At 49.4% G+C, this 19872-nt stretch overlaps 1 protein-coding gene across 1 annotated transcript in view; it reads right to left on the bottom strand.

The window, feature by feature from the left end:
* Positions 1–19872, bottom strand: part of AK3 (adenylate kinase 3) — a 102686-nt gene that overhangs the window by 30742 nt on the left and 52072 nt on the right. The gene's annotated exons all lie outside the window — the stretch shown is intronic.

The following is a 19872-nucleotide window of genomic DNA, read 5'->3' as shown; positions in this document are numbered from 1 at the left end:
AACAGGAATTCACAAATGACTTACATGCATTGCATACATACACAAGTGCTAAATATGGCATTAATGCCTGCACTATTATCTGGCAAAAAGTTTAAAAAAACACCAATTGCTCTCTGAATAGAATGCATCAAGGAGATAAAGAACAGAATATGACAAACAAAGTGATGCTGGAGTGTACTTTTCATATGTAAAGTAGCCACTAGCGCATAGCAATGAATGCACCTTCTGGAAGAGGGATCAATATATTTTAAGAAATTAGTAACAATACATCATGGTTGTAACTGCGCTGTTAAGGACCTGGACACTTGTTTCTGTTTTTATTTACCAAATTAAGGTGGATTACTAAATAAAAAAAATAGAAAATATGCAAAAGCATTTTTATCACGGGCTCACGGAAACATGGGAGCGGAAGCGACATGGAGGGTGGGGAAAGCACAGGATGCGCACAAGAGATCAAAGGGGAGCACAGGTGGGGGGAAGAGAAGCACAGAGGTGAGAGAGAGAGCAACATGGTGCTGGTGGGGAAAAAGCAGACAGGTGAGAGGATACAGGTGAGAAAGAGAGAACTGAAGGGGGGCAGAGAAGTAAATGAGGTAAACAACACTCTTGTGGAGTGCTTAAACAAAAAGAAAAACATAGTTTCCTAAAATTGTGGAAGGACATAAGTAAAGAGGCTATAACCCAGGAAGGGAAAGATAAGATGGACAAGAAAAGCCATTAAATAAGAAGCAAGCAAATGAGAGTGACAAAGCCAACCAATAGTAAACAATAGACTTGTTCTAAGCCCTCTGTAAGCTAACAATAAGTATTTCGCAATCAGAAAACTTGCGCTGTCTAGTATGTAAGACCTTTAGAGGGCCTTCGCCATCACCCTAGCCTAGTAGGACCAGGTGGAGAGAGACTATCAAACAATTGTTACTACCTGGCATTGCTGAGCAGTTAGGGAGAAATCTATTTATAGGATAACACAAGCCAGTCACTAGCGTGAATTGGGTCATTAAGAACAGTAGCAAATGGATGTTACATAATTGGACTTTAGTGACCCAAAAAGCTTCACCCTTAATTTGGTCAATGAATAATGCACTATGGTAGGTGGACAAGCTTGCTCACGTTTCCAATTCATGGCTTCTGCTCCCCCAGGCAAAATTTCTTGGTCATTTGTGATTATAAGTTACACAATAAATTATCAATTTACATCATTATCAAGCAGTACGGAATTCAGCTCATCCCTGCTTTGAAGAAAATGCCAATATGTTTTTCTAGCTCTAACATAAACCCTGTCTTTATGTTTCTTCTAAATTCTCGCTGACTTTTTTTTTATTCTAGTCAATTTTTTGGGGTGCAAATTCTAGTTATCCTCCTTAATTAATCACTCCTGTATTTTATTTCTATCCAATGATAGACTTTGTCCTTTTCTCTCTCGGTGTGGATGGCACTTTGCTAATCCTATGCTTTTCACTCTATTTTTTGCATAAGTTATGCGTCACTCTATGCCTGAAAGGGGTTTGTTTTTACTTATACTGGGTGCTCCCATTGTATCTGGACAAAGCTACACCTCTCTAGAGCTCTAATTAGAGTGAAACACAGTGTTAGGGGTTGCTTTTACTCATTTCAGGTTGGCTTGAGGTGGTATTTTACCAATTCAGAGCTGTAATACTGAGTCTGGAGTGATAAATGGCTTTTGTCATTTTACAGCTCGGCAAGGACAGCATTGTGCTAGTCCTATGCTTAAAAACTTTGCTGTAGAACAAAAGACTTTGTCCTTTTCTATCTCAGCGTTTATGGCACTTTGCTAATCCTATGCTTAAAAACTTTGATAGAAAAACAGACATTTGAGGCGAGCAGATCTAGAGTGTCGCTGGTGTTGAGAGTGCTTTAACAGGAGCTGCTTTCCACCTAAACTGAGAACTACCCAGAGTTCTCTTTCTTTTTTGCATAATTTATGCGTCACTTTATGCCTGAAAGGGTTTTGTTTTGATAGATATATATATAATTGCGATTGGCATGTGCGCCAGGAGGGGCAGAGTAGTGCTGGACTAATCAGGTGAGGCGTGATATTTATATCAGTGAAAATTGCCGCCACCTGAAGCATTCTCACCCGTGGCGCTGACGAAGGCTAATCATAAGCCGAAGTGCATACGCCTTTTTGCGGGTGATGTGAAAGTCTCCTACCTACTTGAATGGAATAGATGCTGTCTCCACCCGTTCTCCAGTGTTGGCCTCTTCACTCTCGTCGTTGGAGGGGGTGATGGAACTATGTTACAGCGCGGGTTCCAGCACCGTGCAAAGAGGCCCCCGTCTCACCAAGTTGGCTCTGACCTGCTGGCTGCTGCTTCGGTGGCGTTTGGATTTGCCTGGGGTACCGGGATTTGCCAGAGCCTACCTCCGGTTTTGGGAGAAATCGTAGCGGTGTTGGAGTCAATTGGCTTCACGCTGGGCAGGATATGAATTTTATCCTGCCCCCGCCCAGTGGACACCAAACATACGGAGGTTGAGACGGATGGGGACAGGAGGGGACGGTGTGTTCTACGACAGCAGAGTGTGGAGTCTGTTTCCCATAAGCACAGCGCTTTCCCATCCCCACGCAACCATTACCAGTAATGAACATGAGAACTGCATTCTGGGACTGGTAGTCGCGGTACATGATGCGATATACCAGGGACAATTGCGATTGGCATGTGCGCCAGGAGGGGCGGAGTAGCGCTGGACTAATCAGATGGGGCGTGATATTTATATCAGTGAAAATTGCCGCCACCTGAAGCATTCACACCCGTGGCGCTGACAAAGGCTAATCCTACGCCGAAATGCATACGCCTTTTTGCGGGTGATGTGAAAATCTCCTACCTACTTGAATGGAATAAATGCTGCCTCCACCCGTTCTCCAGTGTTGGCCTCTTCACTCTCGTCATTGGAGGGGGTGATGGAACTATGTTACAGCGCGGGTTCCAGCACTGGGCAAAGAGGCCCCCGTCTCACCTTAGTTGGCTCTGACCTGCTGGCTGCTGCTTCGGTGGCGTTTGGATTTGCCTGGGGTACCGGGATTTGCCAGAGCCTACCTCCGGTTTTGGGAGAAATCGGAGGTGTGTTGGAGTCATTTGGGTTCACGCTGGGCAGGATATGCATTTCATCCTGCCCCCGCCCAGTGGACACCAAACATACGGAGGTTAAGACGGATGGGGACAGGAGGGACGGTGTGTTCTACGACAGCAGAGTGTGGAGTCTGTTTCCCATCATCACAACTCTTTCCCATCCTCGCGCAACCATTACAAGTAATGAACATGAGAACTGCATTCTGGGACTGGTAGTCGCGGTACATGATGCGATATACCAGGGACAATTGCGATTGGCATGTGCGCCAGGAGGGGCGGAGTAGCGATGGACTAATCAGGTGGAGCGTGATATTTATATCAGTGAAAATTACCGCCACCTGAAGCATTCACACCTGTGGCGCTGACGAAGGCTAATCCTAAGACGAAATGCATACGCCTTTTTTGCGGGTGATGTGAAAGTCTCCTACCTACTTCCAAAGGGAGTGTTTCTGTGCACATATGAGTGGACTTGTAATTAGGCCTGGCTGGTGAATGTTTCGTTCGCAGAGTTTTCTGCACTCCGCAGAGCTTGTGGAGTACAGAAAACTGTGATCCGGGTAGTGCAGTGATGTTTTTTCCCCGCTTGCGATCGTGAATGCTAAGATCGCAAGCGCTAGCTGCTGCTCAGGTAGAATTTCTACCCAAGCAGCAGGAAGACCAGCACGAACAGAAGTTCGCACTGCGATCCGCCACTTGCGGAACTCCGCTGAGTTTTTTTGTAACTTCGCGGAGTTTTGCACAGCAAAAGTCCATGAACTGCGCCCAGGCCTGCTTGTAATTCAAGACCCCTGGCGGGAACCAGCATTTATAAAGGCGAATGGTCACCGAAACGAGTCTGCCTGGTACATTAAAACATTCTTTGGTACTCATTGTGTGCCCCTGAATGTTCCTTTGGAGCGCTTTTGTTGGAAGTATTGCTACGTGCAGCATCTCGCAGTTCATGGAGGCACCCAATCCCACACCGCGAACAGACACCGGACAGCTACACAGCCCACAAGAACGCCACCCGCAGACACCATCACCTCATCAGAGCCGCCAAAAGAGCCTCCTTCAAATACTGCCTAGACCAAAACGCACACAACAGCAAAGAGCTCTTCAACATCGTGAAGGAACTCTCCAACCACAGCTCCAACACCAACGACATCCCACCTTCGTAAGACCTGTGCGACTCCCTTGCCACCTTCTTCCATCGCATTATCTCATACATCCACCAATGCCTCAACAGCACGACCGTCCCGACAACCACTGAGACCTCCGTCCCCACGGCCACCATCCGCATCGACCCCCTGCTCTCCTGGACCAACATAAACAACGACAACACCATCAAAATCATGAACACCCTCCACTCCAGATCTCTGTCAGAACTATGCCCACACCACATCTTCAACGAAGCCAGCACTACCATCGCACCCCATCTCCGGAAAGCCATCAACATCTCCTTTGAGACAGCAAACTTCCCGGAGAGCTGAAATCTTACTGAGATCAACGCCGTACTCAAAAAACCCAAGGCTAACCCCAAGGACCTCAAGAACTTCCGGACCATCTCCCTGCTCCCGTTCCTGGCGATGGTCATCGAAAAGACCGTCAACAGACAACTGACCCGCTACCTCGAGTAAAACAACATCCTGGACCCATCTCAGTCGGGTTCCGCAGCAACCACAGCACCGAAACTGCCCTCATCACTGCCACCGATGACATCAGGGCCCTGCTGGACAACGGCAAAACCGCGGCCCTCATCCTCCTGAACCTTTCAGCCGCTTTCGACACTGTCTGCCACCGCACCCTACGCACGTGCCTCCACGACGCTGGGATCCGAGCCAAGGCTCTGGACTGGACCACCTCCTTCCTCTCCGGCAGAACCCAGAGCGTCCGCCTCCCCCCTTTACGCTCCGAATCCACCAAGATCATTTGCAGCGTACCCCAGGGCTCATCCCTCTGCCCAACATCTACATGGCACCGCTCGCCCATGTCGCCCGACTGCATGACCTCAACATCATCTCCTACGCCGACACCCAGCTGAACCTCTCCCTCACCAAGGTCCCCATCACCGCCAAAACCAACCGAAACGAAGGAATGAAAGCCGTCGCAGAGTGGATGAAGAACAACCAACTGAAGCTAAACTCGGACAAGACGGAAGTCCTCATTCTCGCTCCACCCCCTCGGCCTGGGACTACTCTTGGTGGCCGAACGCATTGGGAACAGCTCCAATACCCACTGACCACGGACGCAACCTAGGCTTTATCCTAGATGACACTCTCTCCATGACAAAGCAGGTCAACGCTGTCTCGTCCTTCTGTTTCAACACCCTCTGCATGCTCCGCAAGATCTATAGGTGGATCCCCAGCAAAACAAGAAGAACGGTCACCCAGGCTGGAATGCGGAAACGCCGTCTACGCAGGAGCCTCGGCCAAATTCCTGAAATTACTTCAACGCATTCAAAACGCCTCTGTACGCCTGATCCTCGACATCCCTAGCCGTAGCCACATCACACCCCACCTGAGAGACTGCACTAGCTCCCGGTCAACAAGTGGATCACCTTCAAGCTCCTCACCCATGCACACAAGGCACTCCACAACACCGGACCAGCATACCTCAACAGATGACTCAGCTTCTACACCCCCAACCGGCAGCTCCGCTCCGCCGACCTCACCCTCGCCACAGTCCCCCGCATCCGAAGAGCAACCGCCGGCAGCAGATCGTTTTCCCACCTCGCTGCCAAAACCTGGAACACCTTGCCCATCCTCCTACGGCACACACAGGACCTGCTAACCTTTAGAAGACTCCTCAAGACCTGGGGCCTTATTTATGAAGGTCTTGCGCCGGCGGTGCGTCACTTTTAAAATGGAAAAAAGTGACGCACCAGTGGCACAAGGCCTTCATAAATGAGGGCCCTGGCTTTTCGAGCAGTAGGAAAACCCCTCACACCCCCTCCTTGCACCTTGAGTCCCTCAAGGATAAGTAGTGCACTTTACAAATGTTCGGATTGATTGATTTATTGAATCTGAAGAGTTTGGCTGTCGGAACAGTGGCATTTTGGAGAATATATACATATATTTTTTTTCTCACCATATATATATATTTAAAAGTATTCAGGAGATGAGCCCATTATCACCAAAAGGCATTGTGGAAAGGGCATAAAGCTAAATCACGTGAGTTGTCAAGAGTAGATGGAAACCACTTCAGGTGACTGTTTATTTGGCGACAGATGAGTTTCAAAAGCACAATTTTTAGTCAGCTGTACTCAAAGTAGTATGTTTACATAAGCCCCGTTGTAAACAATCTTCCCGTAATACCGAGCAATTATAATGGCTCAATAAATGTGATAGTCAAATTCAGTTTTAGGTTTTTTAATCGATGATACGAAAAACGTTGCTTCATTCAGAAGCTTTAGCCTGGCTAAGGGTCGTGTGTACTTGTTGAATAAGTGGGGAGTCTGTTTATCTCGGACAGAAAGGTGTGACTTACTTGTGTTAGAAAGAAACTAACTCCAGCCTGCTCCCGCCCACAGCACAGCTCTTCAAACCCCTCGTTCCTCTCAAAGTACAACATTAATGCCGCATTAATGGGACTACAATCACTCAAGCTGCCCCCGCAGCACTGTTCCTCCCCATAAAACATATGTGCATGCTCAACTAGAATTTGTACAACAAAAAAGGCCAGACCAATTGGCATCAGCGGCTTAGTCACGGGTGATTTGATTCTGCTAGATTATTATAAATGCAGGGGTTCGTTTCACAAGGCAAGAAAATGAAATCCTGAACCGAATCTGACACGTCACCTGATGTTCCAGACATATGCCCACGGCCAAGGGCAACAGAGCGATTTCCGTGTTTATGAGAACAACTCTCCACATTGTAAAGTTGAATGCTAAATATTGTGTTTCCAAACGGTCGTACCAAGTCTTTGCAAAGGAAGGGCGCTGCAGCGGAGACCTGCAACCAGTATTAGGCCGCTTCAGAAAATAAAGAAGTCCCAGTGGAGGGGGGGGGGGGGCAGGGGGGTGGAGGACGCTGGATCTTGTGAAGGGAGCTCAAATTGCACTCATCTGTGCGACATCTGCTCATTCGCGAGGGGAAAACGAGGCACTGGGACGGTGCTGTTTTCACAAAGAAGTCCCTATTTAAACCCGTCTAAAATGTAGATCCAGCAGCCAAAGTATTTTTTCTTGGATTCTGGAGCGCTCCCCTTTTGCAAGCATTTCACAATCCAAGATGAACCATGGCATTTCGGCTACGAGACCTGTGCTTCCGTGCGACAGAAATAACACTTTCAGGTCCAGTTCGGAAGAAGCCACAAAGCGCAAGGCACCATACAGAAAATGCTGCACCCACGTCCCATTCACGGCCTAATATCAAGGTCGAGCTGGGATAGAAAACAGCCCCGGGCACCAAAATAGAAACGGCCACCATTAATGAGTTAGATAGCTAACAAGCATTTACAATGCAATGGTTTCGCCTTTTGAAAAGTTTGAGCTATTGGCATTGTAAATGACAATTTGTATTTATGTGTTGGTTTTGAAAATAAATAAATGGCGTCATTTACAATGCCAATAGCTTAATCTCTCGCAAATGCGAGACCTATAGCATTTGCAATGCAATAGGTCGCGTATTTCGGTGAGATCTTTATTTTACGTTTACTCAAAGAGTTGCCTGTATACTGTGTAGTGTAGACGGCTCTGTGGCTGTCGGTTTCTGTGTCTTACGTGTAAACGTGGAGGGCTCTGTATTTATTTCTGAGCCTTTGTGAAGGTTTCTGTACGTGTGTGCACGTGGAGTTTTCTGCATATTACGTTTACATGTGGTCTGGAGGGATTAGTATTCTGCGCCTGCAAGTCTTGTTTTCTGTGCATTTATTTTACTTGTGGTCTGAGAGATCTGTATATTGTGTCTGCAAGTGACGGAATTTGCACATTATGATTACATGTCCTGCGATCACTGTGTGCACATGTGAAAGTTACTGTATATTAGGTTTACATGTGGTCTGGGTGCCTCTGCATGTAGGTTACATGTGGTCTGGGTGTCTATGCATGTAGGTTTCTGTCTCACGTACACACTTTTAAGGGATCTGTATATTATATTGTGTGCACTTGTTAAGCTTTCTGTGTGTGTACATATCGTGGAGGTTTTTGTATACTAGATTTGCATACGATCTGCAAAATGTGTCTGCATGTGTTGAGTTCTGTATATTGTGTTTACTTGTGGTCTGGAGACATCTCTGTGCATTGTGCCTAAACCTGGAGAAATCTATATATTGAGAATGAATGCAGGGAGACATGTATGTGGGAATGTGAGTGTTTCTGTATAGAATATATTGTATGTACATGTGGTACGATGGGTGTATACATCGTGTGTGCAACTGAAGATCACAGCAGATACATGTGGATTTTTTTAGGTATATACGTAGAGTGAGATGTAGACTTTGTTTAAATCTAGGGAAGCTGCATATTATTGTGTATGTTTACATATGGGGGCTTAAGTGTGCTTCATTTTAAAGTGGACGATCACAGTTTTGAACGCATGTAGTTGGCTCTGAGAATTGTTTACACGTGGCTGGCTGAATATCAGTTACAAGCAGAGCGGGCCACGCTATCACACGTTGGGGGTTCTCGTGTTCTCGTTACACCGTGGGATTAGTGCATTTTGCTTGCACGAGCCCGCGGGATATTCTCTGTCTTGTGGACACGTGGAAGGACAGAGAGAGGTCCTGCAACTCAGCACGGTACTTGCAAACAGTAACAGTGCGGTTACATTGTAGCTACTGGGTTCACGTCAGCAGTCATTCCTCGTGGATCGGATGTCAGTCAGGGCTGTGATTCAAGGGCCTCGGGGACAAAGCCGAGGACTTCGAATATTGGCAGAACAATGGGGCGGGGTAAATGCAAAAACGTACGCGTCGTTATGGAAGTTTTCCAATAGACTACTGAATTTAACTTAAAATATAACAGTTGAAAGCGAACACGAGTCTTAATTGGAATGTAAAGGAGGGTGGGGCTGGGAGGGGCGCAATACGAAACTAACCAAGGCGCAAGTGGCACTAGAGTGAACAGGATCCAAGACGTCACGTAGGGCCGGCCAGGGCAGGCAGCTAAGCGTTCAGCGGAGGTGCACTGTTGTGTAAGTGCACAGGCTGCTAAAGTGTACAGGCATCTAAGCGTACAGGCTGCTCAAGTGTACATACATGAGAAAAGTGCAGGCGAGTTAGGGGCACAGACAAAGGTCCTATGCAGCTAAGGTGTACAGCGATCTAAGTGCACAGACTGCTAAAGTGTTCGTGCAGCTAAAGGTGTACAGCGATCTAAGTGCACAGACTGCTAAAGTGTTCGTGCAGCTAACAGTGTACAGCGATCTAAGTGCACAGACTGCTAAAGTGTTCAGGCAGCTAAAGGTGTACAGCGATCTAAGTGCACAGCCTGCTAAAGTGTTCATGCAGCTCAAGGTGTACAGCGATCTAAGTGCACAGACTGCTAAAGTGTTCAGGCAGCTAAAGGTGTACAGCGATCTAAGTGCACAGCCTGCTAAAGTGTTCATGCAGCTCAAGGTGTACAGCGATCTAAGTGCACAGACTGCTAAAGTGTTCGTGCAGATAAAGGTGTACAGCGATCTAAGTGCACAGACTGCTAAAGTGTTCATGCAGCTCAAGGTGTACAGCGATCTAAGTGCACAGACTGCTAAAGTGTTCGTGCAGATAAAGGTGTACAGCGATCTAAGTGCACAGACTGCTAAAGTGTTCATGCAGCTCAAGGTGTACAGCAATCTAAGTGCACAGACTGCTAAAGTGTTCTTGCAGCTAAGGTGTACAGCGATCGAAGCGCAAAGGCTGCAACAGTGCACACACAGCTAAGGTGCGTGTACGGGCAGTACCCTGTAGAGGCTGCTAACTCACGATAACAGTTTAGCTGTGAACCGGTTTCCCTGATTATGTTCCATTTTCCCGGTCATCGCCCGACAGACCCCCTCGGTTAACCGGCGGGCTGCCCTCGGACAGCGGGACATGTTGTAAGGCAGAAGCCGGTGACAGGAACTGTCAGCTCGGCAGGCGCGAGCCCTCATAACTTCACCGGCCCCGGATGCTTATCGGCAAATCCTCGGCCGAGGCTGTGGAAATCAATGTGCTCAGGAGCCGGACCGCTGTCACTCCGGGGGCATAGGCACCTGCCAATACTTCTAAGCCTGTTAGCAAACATTGGTGTGACGGGGCTCAGAGCACACCCTGACGAGGCGCGGACACGCGTCCGGCACCAGACAGCCCAAATCCCATCCGATGTGACTCCCAAGCAAATCACGCTGCGCATGGGCGCCCTGGCTCCCGAAGGTTCTCCTTTAGGAAAGTGTGAATGCATGGCTAGTGTAACCACCAACTCACTCCGTGTATTTTTTATCTAATCCATTGTCCTTCATTTCTTTAGCTCGTTCGTTAGCTTTATTTTCCCCTACATTGTTCCTCTTTAAAGTGCGAATATGTATTAATTTAATGGTATAGCTGGATTTCGTCTCTCATATTGTTTTTTTTTTTGTTAAATTTGTACTTTATTACACCTTCAAAATATGCACACAGCCGTTATCGCCTACAACCCGGAGGCCGGCGGCATCAGTAGTTCAAACCCAGATCCCTGAGTAGAGGCCACACACACAGCCACTACGCCAACATCCCGGAGGCCTGGCGGCGCACCGAAAGGAAAGAAAGAAATGTGAAACAATATCGAAGTATGAAAGCAGCTGATGCCTGACCTCAGGATAACAAAAAAGAAAAAAGAAAAAAAAAAGAAAAGGAAACCAAGCTAGCAGCGTTGGTGGTGACACTCCATATCGCAATTCGGTGTGCAAAGGAAATGCAGTCTGTATACATATATTAAACCAACTTCTCGAAAACCTGAGGATAAAGTCTCCTGGTGGGGAGAAATGGAAAGGCGTAGTAAACCACAAAAAACCCACCCAAAAAAAAAAAAAACCCCGCCCTACTAACTAGCCAGCCTACCTATACCCGTGTCCACTCGCCCATCCGCACCAACTACCACGTCTATAGTCAAACTCAGGACCCATAGCAACTGACCCAAGGGCCCATTGGAACGGAGCAAAGTCCGAGAGGGACCATGCGAACCACCACCCAATACAGCCGTCACAGGTGTCCACCCAGCACACTGCACATGCAAGACTCAGGCGGGATCCCCCACCCACCGTCAGCCTGGAAACATTCAACCACAATTCTCATCAAAGTCGACCATCCCCACCCCACCTTCCTGCAGCTCATCCAACTCCACCCCCTTAGGATCTGACTCACTGTCCCCTTGCGCGCTCTGGAATTCCTTAAATAACCCCCAGAAGTTCTTGGGGCGGCTTTTAGGGGGAAGCAGTTCACTGTACACCTCCGACTGCGTGCAGCAGTAAATCAAATCCGCCTCCCAGCGCTTCTTAGTAGGGACTGGCCCCCTCATCCAGCACAACGCAACCAAACGCTTGGCCGTCAGCAACGCCATGTCAGCAAGTCGCCGCAATGCCACTGGCAACAGTTTAGAGAAACCCAGCAGTGCCAGCGCCGGGCAGGGCAAAATCTCCACACCAAGGATAGAGCTAAGTGCCATGAAGACCTCTCCCCAAAACTTATGGATAACAGGGCAAGTCCAGGACATATGTAGAAAATCAGCCACAGGGAAATGGCAACGTTCGCACTCCGCTGACTCCCGCAGTCCATACCTGTGTAGCCTATCCGGCGTGTAATATACCCGCTGCAGGTACTTAAAGTGAATTAGGCGGTGCCTGCCATTAAGTGAAATTTTCCTAGTGTTCGCGCAGCAATAATGCCACATCTCGTCCGAGATGGGAGACTGAAGGTCGGCCTGCCAGGCCAATCTGGCCTTGGAGGGGGGGCACTGCCGGTGCCCATCACCAAGTTTCTTAAGAGCAGTGATCAATTTACGGGAAGAGGGGGTCTTAATGACATACGTGAGCTCAGGCACTTCCTGCGACTCTGCCAGTTCCGGGCCCAGTGATACCAGTGCCGCTTTACGAACCCTATGGTATTGGAAGCTATGCAATAGCGTCGCCCCAGGGTAGGACTGGAGAGCCTGCTGCAACGTCTTTATAGTGCCATTTAAGAAGAGATCCCCCATCGTGGCGATGCCCAACTCCCGCAACGCCTTCAGTACGCCCTTTTCCGTTAGCGGGGCCAACCATACTGCCCACTCCACTCGCAGTAGGGGAGAGTACAACAGCTCACTCTCTCGGGAGCGGACCATTGCATGCCAAGCGTGGTTTGTGGCAGCAATGGAATCCAGGTTACCGACCCTTCGATCGGCTGGATGGCATATCGTGGCCGGGAGAGGTGTAGGGTCAGCAAAGAGGCGTTCCAATTTCACATGGGGGATGCCTGGATCCCCGTGGATCCATGTATGAAGATGTGCCCCCTGCGCTATCCTATAGTACCGTTCCAGGTCCGGTGCCCCAAGACCCCCATGTTCATAGGGAAGAAGGAGCGTTTGCCATTGAACCCTTGGCTGTTTCCCCACGCCAGTCGTATAAGCGTTTGGGTAAGCTGCCGAAAAAAGGCCTTAGAAAGGACCACAGGAATGTTTGTGAAGAGAAAGAGGAATCTGAGGAGCACCACCATTTTCATGAGCGCTATCCTACCCATAAGGGACAGCGGGAGCCTGCACCACACCTCAACATCGTCCACCAGTTTGGAATAGGCAACCCCGTAGTTCTCTCGTATCAGGACCTCAGGATCAGTGTGTATGCGGATCCCCAAATAACGTATGGAGTCCGTGGTCCATTGCAATGGGTACTCCGAGTCGAATGGGAGCGTTACCGGAGTCAAAGGCAACGCCACTGATTTATTCCAATTGACCCGAAGGCCCGACAAGGCCCCGAACCTCACCACTTCCCGCAGTACCGCCGAAAGGTTTGCTTCCGGGTCACGGACATACAGCAGAGTGTCGTCCGCATAAGTCGAGATACCAATCTGGTATGATGGAAAGTTGATTCCCTCAAACCTGTGATATTCTCTTATTGCGCAGGCCAGGGGTTCCGCCACCATGGCGTACAGCAGCGGGGAGAGGGGACAGCCCTGCCGAGTGCCCCTGCTGATCTCGATCGGGGCAGTGACCAAATTCCCTATCTTGAGCCGCGCAGTGGGTTTGTAGTACAGGGCCCCTAGCATCTGCAGAAATGGTTCTCCGAGCCCATACTTACGGAGGACTCTGAGCATGAACGACCACTCAACAGAGTCAAAGGCCTTTTCCATATCTAGGAAAATGGCCACAGCCTTATTTTCTTGCCGGACATGTTGAATAGTGCCCAACACCGTGCGGATGTTATAGGTGAGGTTACGCGTCGGGACAAACCCAGCCTGCTCCGGGGCGACCAAGTCTGGGACCAGAAGAGCCAAACGGGTCGCCAAAACCTTCGCATACAGTTTCGCGTCCACGTTAATCAACGAAAGCGGCCTGTAAGAGCCACATTCATTGGGGGGTTTGCCTGGCTTCGGGATGGTTATGAGCAGCGCCTCCCTCATAGATTTCGTCATGCTGCCTTGTTGACAAATATCGTCAAACAGGAGCATCAGGTACGGGACCAGCTTATCCTGAAAGGCCTTGTAAAAAGCCACCGTGAGGCCATCCGACCCAGGGGCGCTACCCGACCTCATTCCCTCTAGCGCCTCCGTAATCTCCTCTTTCTGGAACGGGGCCATTAGAAACTCCCTCTGCCAGTTAGCCAAGGAGGGCATTTGTATGTAGCTCAAGTAGTCGTCGATTTCCTCCTCCAGGTGGCCGGACTTCGACAAGTACAATGCCGTATAATAAGTGTGGAATTCTGCCAGGATATCCTGCTCCTCCGTTACCACGTCACCAGTAGCCGTCACCAACTCCCCAATCACTAAGGGCGGCCTGCTGTTGCGCATCAGTTTGGCAAGGAGGGAGCCAGGGCGGTCTCGTTCCCCATACGCGCGCGCTGTGGCATATTTACCCATGTGTTTTATCTCTCTGTCCGCCTCGTCATGAAATTCCTCTAACAGGGGCTTAAGTTTGTCCGTGACGTCAGCAGAACCCGTACCTCCCGCCTGCCGTTCCAAATCAGCCAGCTGTGCTTCAAGCAGTTTCAACCGTTGCCTGATGGCCTTGAGCACCCCTGAGTGTTTAGCCATCGTCATCCCTCTGATATATACCTTAAATGCATCCCAGAGCACCTGGACACTATCCACCGACCCCACATTAGTTGAGAAAAACACCTCTATGTCCTCGGCCAGCTCCCCTCTGAAGGCTTCATCCAGGAGGGAATATGGGGGGAATCTCCAGGTAAACGGGGGAATCCTCCTAGCTGGGGCAACCAAGAGCAGAAGTAGAGGGGAATGATCAGACAGCGTGCGAGGCAACACAGTGTACCCCTTCACCGAATCAAGCAGGGACCGGGAGATGAACCAATAGTCAATCCTCGTATGGAGGTTATGGTAGGCTGAGTAATGGGTGAACCCGCCCCGCCCCGAGTGCCTATGGCGCCACACATCCAGCAGGTCCAACTTCACTAGTTCCGTTAACAAGAGCAGTGCCGAGGCAGCCGGGGACCTGGGGGGACCAGCCGACCTGTCTAATTCTGGGTTCAGAACCAAATTGAAGTCCCCCCCCCCCCACAGCATCCTAGAGCCCACATATAGTCTACAGCTGTCTGCCAGCGAGGCATAGAAAGTAGGAGAGTCATAATTGGGGCCATACACATTCACAAGCAACAAATCATGTCCCTTCCCCACACAACGAGCAATCACATATCGACCCTCCGGGTCTACAGCTACCTGCTGAAGCGACAACTGAGATTTAGGATTAGCCCAGATGATCACCCCTCTTGCATGTGTGGTGAACCCTGCAGCAACGCATGCGTTCCCAAGACCCCTCGTCTGCAACATGGGACTGGACAAAGGCAGGTGGGTTTCCTGCAGCAAGGCGAGATCGATCTGGTGTCGCTGCAAGTAGGCCAGGACCTTCCTAAGTTTACGAAAATCATTGAGCCCTCTCACATTCCACGATAGCAGTCGAAGAGAGCCTGGGCCGCTCTCCGGCCCTAGAGACTCAACAGTCGCCATTGTAAGACAGAGTGCGCATCAGAGTAGAGCAGACGGTACAGTAGACACATTCCAGTAGCTGGCTCAAACAGGACCCCCCCCCCCCCCCCCCAACAGTCCCCGAACTTCCCACAATGCATTAGCAACAATAGAAGAATAGGGCAAACGTCTACCCACCCACAGCCGACCAACCCCAACCCGGTCAGACAGATCACGTCACCACCCACCCCGAACCCTCCCCAACACAACACACTACAAACCCAAAGACCCTCTAGAGCAGAGGTCTTCAAACTTTTGGATGCCGAGACCCCCCTTTCAACATTTTCAGGTGTGAGGACCCCCTCCTGACAAAAATGTCTAAACCTGTAGGCCGGGCTACTGGAATTATTAGGCAGGTGAGGACCAAATTACGCGACAGGTTTGACTAAATTGTGTGGGAAGAAAACGTAAATAATATTATGTTATTCTGCGTATTTTGGAATAGAATTGCTTCATTATTTTGACATTTTTCACACACAGTAACACTGAGGAACGATTTCACCACATCAGTACCAGTTTATAACCAAAATACACTCCACTCTGCAGGAATACATGCTGCTACATTAGAAGCTCACCTGGCCCTGGCCATGAGCAGCAGGGGTAACTTAGAACCCTGGCGGTCTTGTGCAGAGTTAAGCGGTTTACCAATACTGCTTTCCTCTCACCCCCTCCCTTCCACCCCTCTCTTCTCTCATCTCCCAACCCTGGATCCCTCTCTCACTTAGCAGGCCATTTTCTTTCACCCCTTTTTACAACTTCTGAACTCTCCCCATGCAACCTCTCACTTCACCTTTAATCACCCCTTGCCATTCTGTATTTTCACTGCCCTCATCTCTAACAGACTCTCGCATTTATCGCATTTATCTCATCGCCTCTCTGGCCCCGTCACCTCTTGTGCTCCTCAGCACTTCCCATTCACCTCAAGTCTCTTAATTCAAATTTTTGTCTGTTTGTATCTTACAACTCTCCAGTCCCCCATTCATCTTTCACATCTCCCCTTTGTTCTTCCACACCTTCTTGAACCAACGTCCCTCTCCCCTGTTACCTCAGCACCAGTGCCTAATTTGAGCAGGTGGTTTCCGGTGCTCCGTACTGGCACTTAACTGTGCTCACTGGCACTATGACAGACTTCCACATGGTGGCTCTGCTCTGTCTGTATAATATAGAGATGAGCAGAACAGCTGTTTATTAATTCAATATACATTAAAAACAATAAACTCCTGACACCCATGCTATTCTTATAGCTTTGGGGGCTTTCAATAGTCTGAATAGTCACTCTTGTACAAGTGTTATGGTTGGTAGTTGCATAGGTATGGTCAGTGGCCGCGCAGGCCAGGCAATGGGCTGGTGGTTAAAGTTGCAGTGACCTACTGGTGAGGGCCCTGGCACATTTTTTATTGCAAATTAATCACTGCTGAGCACCCAACCCAGTAATCCCTCTCATCCCCTATCACTGCTGTCTCTCGCCCATGTTGCATCAAATCATCTCTCAGTTATCTTCTCTCATGCTTTAACAGTAGCCCTCACCTTTCGCTCACACTCACTTCTTGCGTGTCCGCACTTCCCTTCAGCACTTCACATTTCTCCTCATCCCTGACCTCTTCAATCGAATACTAACCTTTGCGTCCTCTCTCATCCTCTCATCTCTCCTCACGGAGCTTACGGGTCGGACCGGTATGCTCCTCCCGGCCTGTGCCACTCTGCTTATTGTTCCCTAGTTCAGGATGGCATGAATTGTCTGTCTCACTTCTTTGGTGCAGACCGCGCAGTTATGGAACTTGCACCCTCCTTTGCTTCGCTCCACCAAGAATATATAAATAAATCTGCATATTCATCAAACTCCAGCTCTGGTCCATGCAGCACAACAAGTTTTGATCCCAGAGCAGGAGTGGGCAAAAAGCATGGATTCATGGCTCTGCCAATGCCGCAGGTTAACAAACGGTTCCCTAAGCCTACATACTCAGTGCTTTAAAATTTTTACAACTCCAGCACATCCACCGGACCAAATTCTCACAAGTTGGAGTGCCGAGATGCAATGGAACTTGCATATAATGTTTTTATAAGAGAAATTTTTCTTATAATAGAAATTGGCAAAAGTGGAAAACACTTTGTGTACAGAAAAAAACCTTTTAAGATATATGAAGCCCTGGGAATTAGATGAAAGGTGGGATATTGGTGCTTTACAATTACACAGATAAATTGTTTCATTAAGGGACAACTTGTTTATGTGCTGTTTTCAGACAAGCACTATCAATAAACACCATGTAAAATAAGTGTTACTGCACATGATTCCTGCTAAATGGATCTCTCTTTAATGACCTCAGATGAAGGAAAGGTTGTGCAATCCCTCAATGATTTGCTCACGAGACTTGAAGTCTGTATGAACATTTATTCACTTGTCTGTACAGCGCTATTTCACCCCTCTGTCACTTCTGAGCGCTAGGAATTAGATGAAAGGTGGGATTTTGATGCTTTACAAATACACAGATAAACTGTTTCATTAACGGAAAACTTGCTTATGTGCTGTTTTCAGACAAGCACTATCAATAAATACCATGTAAAAAAAGTGTTACTGCACACGATCCCTGCTAAATGGCTCTCTGTTTAATGACCTCAGATGAAGGAAAGGTTGTGCAATCCCTCCGTGATTTGCTCACGAGACTTGAAGTCTGTATGAACATTTATTCACTTATTTGTACAGCGCTATTCCACCCTTCTGTCACTTCTGAGCGCTAGGGCGTTAAACGATTTTTTTGTTCTTGGTAAATTTAATTTGTTGTTGAAGTGTGACATTCTTAAATTCCTGTAGTTTTATTCACAGCTGCGTTTCATTGAACTGTTTGAATGTAAGGAATAGGCAGAGTGGGAGCTCAGGGAGTGCTGGAACCAGAAAAAATAACTAAGCCTTCGTAAGCATTAGAAAGGCATTTAAATATGCAAACGGTCTTTAACGACCTGTCAAAAACTCGGGAGTGTCGGAGATAAGACTCCAGACACTGCCCAGCCAAGCCCACAGCTGCAGCAGCCCGGCTGAGACACACGGAGGGAGCAGGGGGGCTGAAGCCATTAAAGTTCGATGGGTCTGGGCAGAAGTGTGACTACGAGTGCGCGACCCCCTTTGTATTACTCCACGCCCCCCCTGGGGGTCGCGCCCCACAGTTTGAAGACCCCTGCTCTAGAGAGTCAAGAGCCGAAAGCTTAGGGGCAGAGGTTCCCAGCCAGACAGCAATTCACTCAAGCAAGAACCAAATACCTCAATAACCCCCCCGCCTTACCCCCTAGTATCATTCGGCACCCCCCCAGCCCCAGCAATAGCAGAGTGACAAATAACAAGCCCCTCAGACTTAGGGTAGCACCTCCCAATACAAAGTAATCAATAAACCATAGTAATATCACACCCCTGCAGCATGTCCCAAGCAGCAAAAACCACACTCCACAAAGTCAAAGAAGTAGGTTCATAGGACCTGTAGTCGTGACACGACACGCATTGAAGACCCAGCCAGACTGAGGTCAGGGCCATTGAGTGAATCACCCCTGGCCGTCCATAGAGGCGGCCTCCTCCTCGTCTTCACGTCGACCCCTCGGGCTGTTGCGCTGTTCCTTGGCCCATTCCTTGAGAGATTTTTTCAGGTCTGCTGGGTCCGTAAAGAAATGCGAGTGCCCCTGCTTATTGATCCTGAGTCTCGCCGGGTACAACATGGCGTAGTCTAGCCCCATGTCTCTCATCTGCTTTTTATACGGGGCAAAACGCTTCCTTTCCTCCTGTACCCTCGCCGTGAAGTCAGGATAGAGGGAGATGTTCATGCCCTCAAACTGTAGATTCCCTTTCTCCCTCGCCAGCCGCAGTGCCAAGTCACGGTCCCTGTAGTTCAAAAGTTTTGCGATGATCGGCCGCGGTGGAAGGCCAGGCTGCGGCTTCGGTCCCAGGGTGCGATGGGCCCTCTCGACGATGAACATAGGGGAGAAGACGTCCTCCCCTAGCAGCGTGTGGAGTAACTTCTCCACAAAGAGCTCCATCTTGCCAGTGTTGGTAGACTCCGCCACTCCCGTGATGCGGACGTTGGAGCGCCGTGAGCGGGCCTCCAGGTCCTCCGTCTTGTCTTGTATAACCTGGAGGAGGCGGCTGAACTGCTTGCGATCTTTATCCCACTCCGTCTGGGCCTCCTCCGCCTCCGTCAGCCGCCCCTCCGCCATATCCAGCCGCTCAGCATGTTTGTCCACCCTTTCAGACATGCGGTCCATCCTGAAGGACAGAGCGTCAATTTTCGAGCCAATCGCCGTCATACTGTCCTGCAAGCCCTTCTCCATGGTGCAAAGCATTTCGCGAATGTCCGCACACAGCGAGCTATCAGCAGTCGCAGGCTGCGTTGAGGTCTCCGGGGGCGCCCCTTCAGCACCCTTCGGCTTCCGCTGATCGAACGATAATTTCGGTTGATGAGGACGACGAAGCCCGCCGCCGGGCGCGCACCACAGTTCAGATCTCACTGATGACAAGGGAATAGTGCCAACTCACTCCAACACACGTCCAGGCCACCGTGCCACGACAGCCCCCGAGGCGTCCCAGGTGGAGGCGTCCGCCAACAAGTGTCTTCGGGAGTATGTAGCTTCCCGCCGAGGGGTTTCCGCGCCTCGCCGGCGCACCTCCAGGCAACAGCAGTTGGGCCACGGCTAACGCACCCCTTTGGGCAGTGCGACCATG

Source organism: Lissotriton vulgaris, chromosome 3_1 (assembly GCF_964263255.1).
Source record: "Lissotriton vulgaris chromosome 3_1, aLisVul1.2, whole genome shotgun sequence".
NCBI lineage: Eukaryota > Metazoa > Chordata > Amphibia > Caudata > Salamandridae > Lissotriton > Lissotriton vulgaris.
Note: the sequence above shows the minus strand (reverse complement) of the source record. Positions and strands in the feature narration are given on the sequence as shown.